Here is a 6,671-nt window from a genome sequence, read left to right as displayed (position 1 = left end):
GCTCTGTCATCAAACTGTGTGAGGCCTGTTTTGATAAAATATTTGCGAAGCATATAAGTTACAACCTGTGACACTTCTGCATCTTCAGACTTTAATTGAGGAGCTGTTGGTTGAATAGGGTTGGTCAAATTAATAGTGACACCATTGCTGAACGACATTGGTACATATGGTAGTACAAGGGCATTAAGCCAAGGAACTGTTTGAGAGTTCATGAGTGTAAGAGCTTGCAATGTTGCAGAGGTTTGGTTGACAGGAGGTTGGCGACTACCTACATAACATGGTAGGTTAGCTTGAGCAGGGCTAGGTGTGTTCTACTGACCTTGGTTGAGAGGTACTGCAGCAGTAGTCACTGGGAGTAATAGTTCTGGAAGTGTCTCTGGCTTTGGGAGCATCAGATAAAATGGAATGCTTATTGCTTTGGTTGAACACATAGCTGTAGTGCATTTAAGATAATTCTTCATGTCCACTGGACCTATCCTGTCTCTGTCATTCCCACTAGCAACCTGCTCTAGAACTTTTAACCTTGCCATAGCTGTGGCATCTTCACACTGTTTTTCTAAGGCCTCTATCTCAGCCCTTTGGTGGATAGTTTCAGCCTGCCTTTCTGCTTCTCTTTCTGCTTTTTTTGTGTGCAGCGTCTGCCTCTCTTTGGGCAGCATCTGCCTCTAACTGAGCCTTCCTTTCTGTGAAGGCTGCCTGAATCTTAGCAGCTTCTGCATCAGCATGGGCTTTGATAAGCTGCTCGCTGAGCGTGGAAGATCTAGACTGTACAGACCTACTAGATCTGGTGGATGCAGAGCAATGGGATCTAGATTCATGAAGTTGTGTAATTCTGACTTCAGCCTTAGTCCTTGTTTGTAATGCCAAACTGTCCCTGTCAAGATTAAACTGATCAAACCTCTTTAATTCTTCTTGTGCTTCCTCAGTGTTATATCTCTGTAATAAATTGACATATTTTTTGCATAGTCTCTGATAGCTTTGATAGGTAGCAATAAATTGCTTGAGTGCACCCTCTAATTGTAGTGCATCATAAGCACATTGAGAGAGGGCAGACATACAGTTAACAGTGTTAGTTCATATGTAAGCAAGATTGGATAATTCTTCCCTGTCAGTCTCATATTTCTGTTTTGCCTTCCATGTAAGCTTACATTTTGCTCTTACACTTGGTTCAGGGATTTGATATTGGTCTGCAAGAAATTATGGATCTTGCTGTATATCAGCCTCTGCTGAAAGTGTAGTGCTTTGCTGAGACATTTTGCTGGTAATAAAACAGTTAATGCTAAAGTCTTTTTCTGAGACAAAAAAATGTATCAAAAATGTATCAATTATGAGCTAGCTGGGTTTGCAGGGCATTGGTTTGCAAGAAGCTAGGCAGCGCAGAAGTGGCACTTTCAGTTTCACAATGCTGCAAGCATGGCTCAGGGAAGAATAAAACAGTTTCTCTGAAGCTAGGGTTACCATAATTGTTTGTATGTAAACGAGTGCGAAAAAATATGTGCTGCAACCAGCACATATTATTTGAAGAGCAAAAAAAAAAAAAAGGTCTGTGTTTGGGGATTTTTGATTGGCTCGTATGCGAGCCAAACAAAACCTCAAACAGCAGACCCTCTTCTGTTCAATGCGGAACATAAAGCAGTTCTGCATTGAACAGAGCTCTGCTTTTTTGATTGGCTCACATACCGGTATACGAGCCAATCAAAACCTCGCACAGCGGACCTTCTTCTGTTCAGTGTAGAACATCAAGCTGTTCTGCATTGAACACAGCTCCACTTTTTGATTGGCTCATGTTATTTGAAGAGCAAAAAAAAAAATGTCTGTGTTTGGGGATTTTTGATTGGCTCGTATGCCGGTATATGAGCCAATCAAAACCTCAAACAGCGGACCCTCTTCTGTTCAATGTGTAACATCAAGCAGTTCCACATTGAACAGAGCTCCACTTTTTGATTGGCTCATATACCGGTATATGAGACAATCAAAAACGCGCACAGCAGACCCTCTTCTGTTCAATGCGGAACATCAAGCAGTTCCGCATTGAACAGAGCTCTGTTTTTTGATTGGCTCGTATACTGGTATATGAGCCAATCAAAAAAAAAAAAAAAACAAAGCGGAGGAAAGTCTCCAAAATAGGGATGTCTGTTTTTTGAAAATTCTGTGATTTGTCCGGGTTTTAAAACCCAGACAAATCGCAGAATTTTCTAAAACCGTCCGGACAGGAGCCCAAAAAAAGGGGACGTGTCCGGGGAAACCCGGACGTATGGTAACCTTATCTGAAGATATATGCAGTGCCCACAACAAATATATGCATATATAGATATATATATTGATATATAAAACACAATCTTTGCAAACAATCACTGCTAAATTGCTGACTCACCAAAGAATTATGCTGTGCAGAGAGTATCTTGCTGGCATGTACAGGTCCAAGTGAGCAAACAAATCCTTGGGAGACAGGCCTACTCTCTAAAGTTAAAAGGCATTAGAAAATCTTTCAATAGCTGCCTTGTGCTCTGGGACTGTTCTGAAACTTCCATAATATGCCAAACATATCCACACTTTGTAACTTTTGATTAAGCAAGCTCTTTATGCAACAAAGACCTATATAGGTACAGGATGCAAATGTATTCTTAAGCTGCACTTTCAAAGTCCATCTACAGCATCCCACTGTATATTCCAAAGTGTTTAATACATTATTTGACTGTTCCACCTCCCCTTGCTGTGCATAGCAAGTGTAATCTGCTAATCTGTAGCAAGATGCATTGAGAAGTTTACTCACCACCACATATAGCGTTATCAGACAGTGACTTAATCGAAATTATACCTGTGGAGACCGTTAAATAGTTTAATTTCCAAACTGTGCAGATCTTAACACAAGAAATCATTCCAAATAGGTCAAATAATGATGCTTGGACACACTCCAGCAATAGACATGTGGCTGCAATAGAGTCTAACACACAACTGAAGAAAATGAGGGAGAAGGGATGAGTTAACTAACAGACCCAGGCTACAGGAGAACGGCTAGGACAAAATACAAGAAAGGCAATTTCTTAGCTGAACAGCAAATACACTAGCATGTGTAACATGACAGGGGTATTATCACCATAATTACAAATATACCACAAGAATGAAGTATTTGTTCAGAAACTTCAGAAGTTCTGTTTTATCTGGCCTTTAACATTATTTTGTGTTTTTTATGCAACAGCATATGTAATTGAAATGGCATAGAAGTAAATGGTTTAAATGTTATATTAGGGTAGGATTTTCCGGATATAGAAATGTTCATTTGGTAAATAAACTCCAGTCATCTTGTTGTTCTCTCTCCTTCTCTTTTTCCTCGGTACTTAACTGCAAACCACTGCATCCCATATTTTAGCTTCTGCTCCACTGACACACGGAGTGACTTGTATGTTATATATACTGTATAGTACATGAAAATGAGGTTTGTAGTAAAGAATAATGAATGCTTATCTTTGCTTGTACATAACTTTAGAACAACTGATTCAGTGAAGACTTAAGACAGTCAGGATCTGAATAGTTTATAGGTTCATAGATTAGTACTAGGCTAACTGCCCTTGGGGGCCATTTTAAACCTAGCCAATTACTCCATATGATATTCAAGTCCTGCACCTTGCATCTGTAGAGTAAGCACCTTAACCATTACATCAACCTCATTATGTTATTAGGCTCTGTCTGTATATATATATATATATATATATATATATATAAATAACATTTCCTTTAAAAAAAAACTCTACTCCTTTTAGAAGTAGAAAAATAAACCTAAAGAAGCAGACTAGTATAATACAACAAAAGTACATTTGTGTAAGCTGAGTTTGCCATAACAGTAGATGTTCAAATGATCACTGCTGTAGTAGCCTTAGCTATATGGGTTATATCCTGCCAAGGATATAACAGCCGGCCAGCTTCCAAAGCTTCAGATCACATTCCACATACCCAGACTGTCAGGCACCTCAAACATAGCTGACTAAAACACAAGTTAGGGTGCCAGGCCCTTCAGAGCTTTCCTATAACAGAGAAAGGGAGGCTGAGCCCTGAAAGGACAATGCCAAGAAGAACAAAATATAAATAACCACATCATGGCATAAATAATATATAAAAAAGGGAGCTGGAGGGAGGAAGTAGCTAGTGGAGCAGTGATCATTTAAACATCTACTGTTATGATCCATTTGCTTACAAGGCTCTACTGTGTTCATCATATTGATCACTACTGCAGTAATCTTGGCTATTTGGGTATATTATCCTAGCTGGGTCTATATTAGAACATTGAAGCTTCAAAACTTCTAATGTTCTAATATCGAACCCTATTCAGCGAAAGCTGAAAATATCGAAGCAACAGAAAACCAAATTTTTTCCTAGGGAAAGAATTTGGTTGTCCGTTTCTGTTGCATCGGTATTTTCAGCGCTGTGGTGGAAAGTTACGGGTCGAGTTCAGGTAAGTGTGCAATTGAGTGCGGGTTAGGTTAGTTAGGGTTAGGGTGCGGGTTAGGTTGTGTGCGATTGTCTGGACGTGAGGGTTAGGGCAGGTTAGGTGAGTTAGGGGTAGGAAGCAGGTTAGGTATGTGTGCGATTGTGTGGACGTGAGGGTTAGGGCAGGTTATTTGAGTTAGAGTTAGGGTGTGGGTCAGGTAAGTGTGCGATTGTGTGGACATGAGGGTTAGGGATGGGTAGGTGAGTTACAATTAGGGTGCGGGTTAGGCGAGTGTGCGATAGTGATGGGCCTTAGGGTTAGGGTTTGGGTTAAGGTAAGTGGATAGTTAGTGGTGTGTGCATAGTTTAGTGTAGGGTTAGGTGTAAGATTTTAGGTGCATCTGTGTGAATTGCTGTTTGTTTAGTGTGCCTGTGTTGTGTGTATGTGTTTTGTAACAGCACATTTCTTCCCTAGGAAAAAATTTGCTATTCTGTATGTTCGTTGTTTTCAGCATTCTCTGAATAGGGTTCAATATTAGAACATTCAATGTTTTGAAACTTTGATGTTCTAATATAGACCCATCCTAGCTTGCTACATTTGGAATATGGAAGGAGAAGAGTCCAGGAGCTTCTGAAGAGTGGTCCCTGAAAAGTCTGATCTAAACCTAAAGAAGGAATCACGCTTATAGTGCTTTGTAAAAGTATGTATGGAGGACCAAGCTGCTGTTTCTAGGATACTTCTAGAGTCTAACCCTTTCCAAAAGGTCATAGATGAAGACACGAGTAGAATGAGCCTTGACCTTACCTCGAATAGTTTTGTTGTGGTGACTATAACAAAAGATAATAGCATTTGACAATCATTTCGAAAGAGTCTGCTTTGACACAGGTTGTGCCTTCTTATTTTCACAAGAAATGGACAATTGATCTAATGATCTGAAAGATTTAGTTTTGTCAAGAAAGTATCTGAGTTGTCTGTGGACATCCAAGGTATGTAGTATCCTTCCTACCTCATTGCTGGGTTCAGGAAATAAATTTGGGAGATGGACAGCTTGGCATAAAGTAAATTTGGATACCACTTTAGGCATAAAAGAAGGATTAGTTCTCAAAGAAACCTTGTCCTTGTGGAAAATGAGATAGGGCTGACTCACCATAAGAGCTTGCAACTGGGATACTCTTCTTGCAGAGGTCAGATCAATCAGTAAAACTGTTTTTCATGTTAAGAACCTCAAGTCAGCCAGGTTAGTTGGTTAAAATGGACTAAGTTTTAGTTTCTTTAACACAAAATTAAGATCCCAAGGAGGGGCCATTGTTTTTTTTTTTTTGGTGGCCTCTTATGAAAAACCCCTTTCAAAAACATTTTGACATGAGACTGCATTGAAAGAGGAGGATCCATGGGCAGACATGCTGAAATGGCCGATAAGTAAGAAAGGCCATAGGATAATAACTCACACAAATATTGTGAAACAGAGAACAGCTAGCCCTGAATGGTGATGATTACGTTGTTGGCACCGACTGAAAAGCTTTTTCCATTTGCTATTATATAACTTTTAGTAGCAGGTTTTCCTCTCTCCATTAGTATGTACTACCTGTCCTCAACAGAGGTGCCAAAAAGGAATTAAGACCCCATCATTCAGGCAATCAAACACTCCTGTTCTTGTGTGAGTAGATCCAGTCTGTGAAGAAGCTTGTGGTAATTGACACTGGCCATTTCCAAAAGAAGGAAAAACCATGGTTGTCTAAGTCACAAGGGAGTCACCACAATGATCTTGGTGCATTCCTTCTGAATCTTCAGAAGTACCATGTATATTAGTGGGAAGGGTGTAAAAGCATACAGGAACATTTATGTCCAAGGAAAGAAAAAGGCATCTGTCTTCCAGGCCTATTGGAGCAGAATCTTGCAAGATGATTATTCAAAGAGGAGGTAGATAGGTCTATTTGAGGAGCTCCCACAGATGGATCAAATCTCAGTCAACCCCCTGAACTGCTTTCCTTTTGTGAGGATCTGCCCTTGTCCTGCTCAGCTTGTCTGCCACACAACTTTGCTCTGACAGAATGTATGATGTTAGTAGAGTGAGCTTGTGCTGTGAAGCTATATTCTAAGCTAACATGGCTAGCCTGTAAAGGGGGTATGACCTAGTTCTCCTTTGCTTGTTGGCCATGATATTGTCCTTAAAAACTTGAAGAAGTCCTGGAGACAAAAGATGATTCAGGGAGTTGAGTGCCTTCAACAGGGCAAGAATCTGTTT

The 6,671-nt window shown here is 40.1% G+C and overlaps 1 pseudogene; it reads right to left on the bottom strand.

Moving 5' to 3' along the window:
* Positions 1–591: 591 nt before the first annotated feature.
* Positions 592–6,671, bottom strand: part of LOC122799123 — a 153,461-nt pseudogene continuing 147,381 nt past the window's right edge.

Source organism: Protopterus annectens, chromosome 1.part0, assembly GCF_019279795.1.
Source record: "Protopterus annectens isolate FY-2018-M chromosome 1.part0, PAN1.0, whole genome shotgun sequence".
In the NCBI taxonomy this organism is placed as follows: domain Eukaryota; kingdom Metazoa; phylum Chordata; order Ceratodontiformes; family Protopteridae; genus Protopterus; species Protopterus annectens.
The sequence above is the reverse complement of the archived record's forward strand: the minus strand, read 5'-3'. Positions and strand labels throughout refer to the sequence as shown.